Source organism: Lipotes vexillifer, unplaced genomic scaffold, assembly GCF_000442215.2.
Source record: "Lipotes vexillifer unplaced genomic scaffold, Lipotes_vexillifer_v1.1 scaffold31, whole genome shotgun sequence".
Classification (NCBI taxonomy): domain Eukaryota; kingdom Metazoa; phylum Chordata; class Mammalia; order Artiodactyla; family Lipotidae; genus Lipotes; species Lipotes vexillifer.
This window is the reverse complement of record NW_006792454.1, coordinates 2,276,184-2,284,273: the sequence shown is the minus strand read 5'-3', so window position 1 is coordinate 2,284,273 and position 8,090 is coordinate 2,276,184. Positions and strand designations below refer to the sequence as shown.

The 8,090-nt window shown below is 47.8% G+C and overlaps 1 protein-coding gene across 1 annotated transcript in view; it reads left to right on the top strand.

Moving 5' to 3' along the window:
- NFIB (nuclear factor I B) overlaps nt 1-8,090 on the top strand; it is a 452,552-nt gene that overhangs the window by 207,512 nt on the left and 236,950 nt on the right. The window lies entirely within an intron of this gene.

Genomic DNA, 8,090 nt, shown 5'->3' with positions numbered 1-8,090 from the left:
CCCGCCGCCGCGCCGGCTGCATCTGCCTTAGCCCGCTCGGAGCCCGGACGCGGGCGGGGAGGCAGCCCCCAGCCCCAGAGCAGCCCTGCTAAAACAATAAAACCCAGCAAACACGCGCGCGCGCGCGCGCGCACACACACACACACACACACACACACACACAGACAACACACAGAGCACTCTGGACGGCTTTCAAGTCTACCTCGAGAAACAGTCTTCTGCAAGTGAGAGGAAGCAAAACTGGATACCCAGACAGGCTGAGGGGCTGCCTGCTTTTAGACTTGACTTTTGCCGCCTTTTCTTCTTTGGGCCAAGAACTGTAGCATTGCAGAAATAATAATTAAAAACAAAAGTAAGAGACTAACTCCTGGATTGCGCTTTAAAATAAAAACTATTAATAAATACCATAAGCGACACCAAAACAACCCTTGAGAAAGTCCACAAATCTGTACCTCAGATACGTGAAGTCAGCGGCCCAGGGTTCTGTTTACAGACTCAACATCTCTTTTATTTAACGTAATAGAATGCGGTGGTATGTGGCTTTGAAATGACTGGCTTTATTTGCTTGTCTTGTTTGTCCCTTGCATCCCCTTCTATCCCCAGACACAGATTTTTTACTGTTTGTACATTGTAAAGAGACTTTACCTAAATGTCATTTCTTCTTTACAAGTTGGGCCATAGTGTTGGATTTTCAGCCTTAATGCTTCTTTTTTTTTTTTTTTTTTTTAAGCTTTGGCAACTTTAGTGTATATGTCACACTTTTATGGGGAGAATCAGTGGATAACATTGTGAGTCCAAAACAGTGTGAAATGTAGCATTTTTCCTGCTTCAACTCCCTACTCCCCCCCCCTTCTCCCCCATGATGGAAAAAATTACTGTACAAATGATACTTTAGTTGTACCTTGTAGCCCATTCTCTCTTTTTGGAGCATTTTTCTTCTCTTTAAGGTGAACATGCACAGATTTGTTACGTATGCTCACTTAAAAGTGTCTTTATTTAGCTCTGGTGTACTGGAGTTTTTAAAGTCAATCTTCATTTTAAAGTTTAGTTACCCCTAGCCCCTTGTTCCTGAAGTGGCAGGATAGAATTGTTAGCCCTCCTCCCACTCTCCCCCTCCCTTAAAAAAAAAAAGATTATGATGGATTTCTTCCTGCTCCTGTTAATAATTTTTTTTCCTGCCCTGCTGTTTTTGCTCTGGGATTTTTTCCCTTCTGCCTATCTGTGTGTGTGTGTGTGTGTGTGTGTGTGTGTGTGTGTGTGTGTGTGTCTCCCTTTTTCCTTGTCCTCTCTTCGCCAGTATGTCTGGAACACATTTTAATGCACAATATCCCATCCATTAAGTTGTGGTTGAATGCGGAGTGTGTGAGGACTTGGCAGCTTTCAGGTTGAAGGGGGCGGGGAAGCCACTTTCGACTTTGACACAAAATGCCGAAGTGGCGTGATTGGAATTATTATTAGTGCTGTGAACATGGCCATCTTCTCCTGGAGTTAGTAGAACTGCCATTGAACTTGAGATGGGACAGACAAGATCTCCAACCCGCTCCCCCCCAACCAAGTACAGTAGCTGGCGGGGGAAAAGGCGCCAAAATACACAAGATTAACTCTAACTTTCTTTGACAGGATCCTATAACACCATCCTTTGTAATTTTAACTTTCCAACGGGCGGGAAAAAGTTAACTTGTGAACCCATACTTGAACAGATATTTAAATCAGCCCTAAAATGGAATAAATCCAGAAAGTCATACACACATGCTTATGTGGTTAGAAAAGAATGCAAATGTAAATAAGCAGGATGAATGTGTGTATCTGACTGGGGAGTTCAAGATTTAATCAAAATGAGAATTAGTGTGACTTTTGAGTATATTTACTGTATGGGGGAGAGCATTGTGAGGGAAGAAGCTGACCTTTAAGCAGCCTAAGTAAAAACTGCAAAGAGTTGTGAAACACAAAACGTTGTGGTTTCCAGTTTTACATCTGAGGTTTGATGTTTTCATTTAATGGTATGAGAGATGGAGAAAGCTCCAGTGCTGAAAAGTCCCTATTAAATCATATGTGGGCAAAGGTCAATCACTCCAACTCACTGATACACTATACTGCAGATTCCTGCCTAACTGATGGGGAGCACAGGAAAAAGTGCTTGGGCAATAAAAGTATTAGAAGGGTAATTATCGTCCGTGGTTGGGACTGCATTCTTGTGCACTGGCAAAAGGTTTTTACTGGCCCTGATGAATTTTAAAGCTGAGTATTGTTGAAAGCTGTTTTAATAGGAAATTGATTAGCTGAGTGTTTCATACAATAAATGGTGACAGTTTCATTGTTTGATGTCCAAAATAAATTCCTTTTAGTCTTTAGTAGACAGAGGCATCCATTTAATTTTAAGATGGTCAGACTGAGCAGCAGTATAATTATTGGTGAATGTAATGTCATGAACATCTGTAACTTTGCTTTCAGAGTTTGTGACATCACACAATTTGACAATATTATTGCTTTGGAATTTATTAACTTACTGTGTATTGTGAAATTTTTTCAGATAATATTTCAGAGATAAAGTTTACTTAAATATCAATATATATTTTGTATAGGCCCAACTGTCTTCTATCTTTGTAATTATGCAATTGTCAGCTAAATTTTATTTTGAAAGTTAAAATGCACAGTCCTGTTGTTATGCATTGTTTTGGTTTTGAAACAGAAAGGCAGTTTTCAAGGAAAGAATTAGAGAAAGGGGTGCAGAAAGTTTGAGTTGGTTTGTAACGCACTTTCTACACTTAATGCAGAATGTAAAGACGACTTAGCCATTCTGGATGAAGCTTTCTAAACAGATCTTTAAAACGGATCTGTTTTCATGTCACAGAGGCACATGTAGATGGGTAACAGAAGCCAATTTACATGTAGAAATAAAATGATAGTATAGTTTTACTTTAAAGGTCAGCTATCTTGAAAAAGGACAATAGCTACAACTCTCAAGACTGTATGTGACTCAAAAGAACTCTAAAGAAGACTGTACGTGAAAGTGCCTATAACTTTTCAAGTATTGTGAGTGAAGCAAGGCAATTATTACCATGATTTTCAAAGTTTAAAATAAATCATGCAGAAATTACAGGGCAACTGCTGACATTGTAACCCCGGAAAGCAAATGTCTTCAGAAGTTGGGAGTCTCTGTTGATGAACACTAGCCTCATTTCTGTACAGAAGTGGAAACCAGCTAATCTTAATGCTGGCCAGTCTGTGTTCAGATTCAGTGGTGGCTTGTAAATGTGCCCGAAATGTAGGCACACTTAGTGGGATGGTATTTTTTTTAAACAGTCGAGTACAGGCATTTCAGCAGCGACATTATTAACAGCGTCATTTTTCTCATTTAGTTTTGTCCTCAGGGGACACCAAACAGCTCCCAGAGGATGGGAAGAAAGTCCACGGTTATTTATTCATTTCAGTGAAAGGCAAAGTGCTGGCAATGGGGCTTGGGGAAGCTAACCGGTTGTGAATTTTCTAGTACGGAAAAATCACTCCCCTAATTTGACAGTAGTAGTTTAAGGGCTGAGAGAGCTGGGCCTGATTTTGCAATTCCCATCAAGTGCAGACAATTTCAGTACTTGTTGGTTGTTTATATATGCACTGTGGAGTGGATTTTTGATGTTCTTGCTTGTGGATATAAAATTGTGTTTTACAGGCTACACGTGTATGATTTTTATGGTTCATTTGGAAGAAGAAAAGGTCCCTGGGCATGGTGTAGTGGATACTTGCAGTGCTGCAGGCCTGTTTCCTGGGGTCAGGAGGTCATCTGTCTCTTTTGTATTTAGTTTTAAAATATTGATACTGGCCATGCAGCCAGGGTGTGTGGAATTGTTGAGCCTCCCCTCTAATCACATGCAAGAGGTTAAAAAAAAAAAAAAAAAGTCATCCGCGTGTATTGAAAATGACAGCTTTGTTAAGCTCCAAGAACCTTTCCTTACACTGCTCAGGATTCACAACCTGTCACTGGATTTCTTTAGAAGGGAGAAGTTTAAAAGAAAATCAATATTAGAGGACCCTTGAGATGTTCAGCTCCTCTCTGGAGGTCAATGAAAGGCTCCAATTGGGTAATACTGCTTACTTTTTCAAATATACAATTGAGTTTTGAAAAATCCAGTCACCTGAAGCACAGACACTCCAGCACTTCTTGAAATTAATAAACTATCTGTCAGAAAAGAAACTTTTCTCTCTATAAGGTGGCAGGGAATAGGTGGTCTAGGGAGGAGGTCTTTAGGGATTCTGAAATATCAGATTTTCCTGTTGCTGCAGAAGCCTTTCACTTCTTTCTTCCAGCCAGATTTTGGGGTGAATGAAATTGACTTGCTTTAACTCTTTCAGTGAGTGAGAGAGAGAAGAAAAAAGGCAGTTTAGGAGAGGTAAGTACCAGTCTAAAAAGTGTTTGGCCCACTTTGATAGTATCAGAAGCTTTTCAGAGATACTTTAAAACCACTCTTAACTACCATGGCACAGAAATGCTGGGTAAAAGGGAAAGTGGCTAAAATACCGTATGTACGCTCTCACTTCCTTCTCTCTGCTCCTCTACCTGGGATTTAAAAGACTGGCATTTCTCAAACCACAGATAGCGAAGGGTCCTGCTGAGAGAAGACAGATGTTCCACACACCCCAATCCATCAGCTCCTCTTTCCAGAAGCCTCTCTTAGAGTTCATCCTGGGAAGACCTGCAGTGGCCTGGGCATTAGCTGTACAACAAGTAGTGGTCTGGGGGTGGCGGTGGTGGGGGGGTCAGCCATCCTGCCCATGGCTCCAAGGCCTGAGAGGACAGTCAAAGCCATATCAGATGAGCACCCCATAAGCTACTCCGGATGTCTCTGTTGCCCATTCTTTCCTCCCTTTTAGTTTTCCCCTCCTCACCATTACTCCTTTCTTATTTTCCTTTTTCTCAGAAACAGATCCAAACCGCCAACTACCAAGCATCCTCCATGCTCATCCAACTGTGCCCAACCATAAGTGCCCTACAAACAGGGAGAGATTTGAACCCCTCAGTGATAGGCCTGGGAGGCCCCGGACGTCTTCACTTCTCTGGGGTCTTACCTGGGTCTGTCGCTGCTTCCTCACCCCTGGCGCCGCTGCAGCTTTTGTGGGCTCTTCTGTGTAAGAGTTGTCAATTTTTCATTTTTCTCTTTTAAGCTTGTGAGAAACTTTAGGATGCGACCTAGTTTGGGTGGCAAAAGGAAACCGTTTCTGTTGGTAAGGGAAACTAATAAGGGAGGAGGGGTAGCTTTGTCTGCAGACACTTGCCCAGGGCTCAGCACTGGGCCTCTTTTGCTAGGGGACAGCGGCTCGTTCTAGATGTCTGGCTGAACGAAGCGCTCTCTGGGTGCCAGGATTTCACTGGGGGTGGTGTGGTGAGGCGGGAGGGAAGTAGAGAGGGAGGGAGAGAAAGAGAGAGATGGGCGCTTGATTTTTAAAGAGACCTCGAAATAATGGCTTCTCTACGAGTTCAGGCATTCAAAGAGGTGTGTTCAAGGACAGGAGTGCATTCGTGCCAAGGGGAATGTCTTTTATGGTAAATTAACTCCGGTTAAATTGAATATTTGTTCAAAGGGAAACTCCAGTAGTTAAAGCTGGTATTATCAGTAGCGCTTCCCCGCCCCCCTCCCCTCAGACTCTGGTATGAGGGTGAGAAAAGGGATGCAGCATAATGTGCAATACAAAGTGATGCTTTGGGGTTGTTTTTTTGTTTGTTTGTTTTTTGTTTTTTAAATCTAGCATGAGATCGCCTAAATTTTTCTGAGAGAGAAGTGAGTATTTATAACCTGGACTGTCACCTCATTTCTTTCATCTATAAAGACGATCAAGTTTATCCTGGCTTTTCAAAAAACAAGAAATGACCCACACAAAGGAAATTAAGGTTGTCAGAGACCTGACTGGAGGATTTGCCTCCGGGGGAGCAGGGAGGCCGCTCCCGGTGGTGTGTGCCCTAAAGGGTTAACTCGGGAGAGTTCTCTAAAATTTCCCGACTTTACCTGTCTTCCCAGAACCAACGCTCCCCCCACCTCCACCCCTGGCCTTCTCAACTCCCCCTCTTTCGCCAGTGCTTTTTTTCTTTGGGCTCTTGGTTTACAGGGCCTGCAGCTGGTGGACTTGGCAGGCTCGCCTCATTAAGAGTGCTCTTTGAAAACGGACTGTGTTTGAGCATTTCCCTAATGAGGACAGGACGGGGTTAAAAAGTGACCATTTCATGGTTGACTTGAACCTGCCTACTTTTCTTGATGTGTCGTTGTGAAATGCTTGATGTGGATAACTCCCACTTGCTGAAGGAAAAAGTCACTGGTTCCTTCGGGTCCTCTGGGTGGGGTGATAAAGGGGTGGGGGGGAGGTGGGCAGGAGCCGGAGAGACGGAGAGGAGAAAGTTGAGGGGAAAAATCGAGAGGGGCGAAGCGAGGAAAAGAGGAAAGGGAAATCAGAGCACAGCTGGAGGTGGGGGCGGCCCCGCCCCGGGGCTGGGGCCGTCGAGTCCTCTCCGCGGCCCCCGGCTAGGTAGACGCGGAGCCCCTGGCACTCACTTTTCCTCTCTCCATTGTCTGCACAGCCTTTGCTTCCACCTCTTCCCCACCCACCCCTGGCCGAAAACCGGAATTTGGGGGGCGGGGTGTGTATGTGAGAGTGTGTGTCTGTGTGTGCCAGTGCCCGTGCGCGCGCGCGCGCGCGCGCGCGCGCAGAAAGGGTGCAAGGCAAACTGCCGGCCTCCAAATATCCGAAATCAAGTTCATTCACTCGGGGCCCGCGGCTGGCGGCGGGGTGGGGGCGGGGCTTCGCGCGGGAGCTTGGCGGGCGCGGCCGCCTTTGCAGGGCTGGAGCGGCACACGCACCCCGCTCGCGTGCGCGCCCACCCGCCCGCCCGCCCCGCAGCCCCGGGCGCGCCGCGGCCCCACCCTGCCTGCACCCAGGCGGGGCGGGAGCCGCTTTCCGCCGGCGCCCCGGGCGCCGGGGGGGTGGGGATTGGGGGCGAGCCAGAGGGGCTGCAGGAGGAAAAGAGCGGAGCAAGCCGCGGGAGGAGGAGGAATAGGAGGAGGAGGCGCCGGAGGCGGTGGCGGCAGCTCGGCCCGGTCCTCCCGCTCCGAGCGAGGCCACGTGCACCGGGCACCGCCAGGGAGGGCGGCACACCGCGGCGAGGCGCGCCGCTTCTGTGGAGCTGCCCCGGGACGCGGGCCTGCGCAAGGGAGACCCCGGAGGGCCCCGCTCCCATCCGCGCCGGCGCGCCCCAACTACTTGAGACCAAGTTCGCTCAGGCCCCCGCCTCCCCGGCCTCCCCCTCCTCCCTTCAGCCGGCGGGCATTGCGGACCGCGCCCGCCCGGGGTGCGAGAGTCGGCGCCCCAGCCTGGGCCCCGGGGCGGCCTGGGTGTGAGGGAATTTTCCATTCGTTCCTTTCTCCGGCCCAGTCCGGCTCAGTGCTTCTCCCACTCGGAGGTTCCCGCGGTTTAAAGAGTCCGCAGCGAGCACCGAAATACCTCTTCCAGGGCGGGTTTTCGAGGGGTGTGTACGTGGCGGGGGGGATGCGGGATTTGCCCAAAGGGCGGAAAGATCTATTTAAAATAATAAAAAAAAGTCGTGGTGCTGTTGCAGTGGTATGAGAGCTTTATAAAAAAAGAGAGAGAGAGAGAGAGAGAGAGAGAGAGAGAGAGAGAGAGAGAGAGAGAGAGAAGCAAGAGGAGGAGGAGGAGGAGAAAGGTGGGGGGCGGGGGGTGTGGAGAGGCTGGTGCAAAAGGAATGCGCGTTTGCAGGAGGAGGAGTAAAGCGATGATTGTGTAATTAAATAATAAAACAATCCTTAAGTCTGATTTGGAGAGAGCTCGACCGGGGTCCAGAGGGTGGAACCGGTGAATTTTTCAACTTCCAAGTTTTGCAACGAAAGAAAGCGAGAGAGGGAGGGGAAAAAAAGAGCCCAGAGCAGAAAAGAGAGGAGTTTGGAGCCGAGCGGGAGAGCGGGATTTATCGTTTGGGATTTTTCAGGAGCGCGTTCCGATCCCTCTGGGCGGCGGCGGCAGCAGCAGCCTCCTCGCTCGGCCGGGTCAGACGCGGGGCGAGGCGCGCGGGAGGGCAGCCGGGCGTGGAGGAG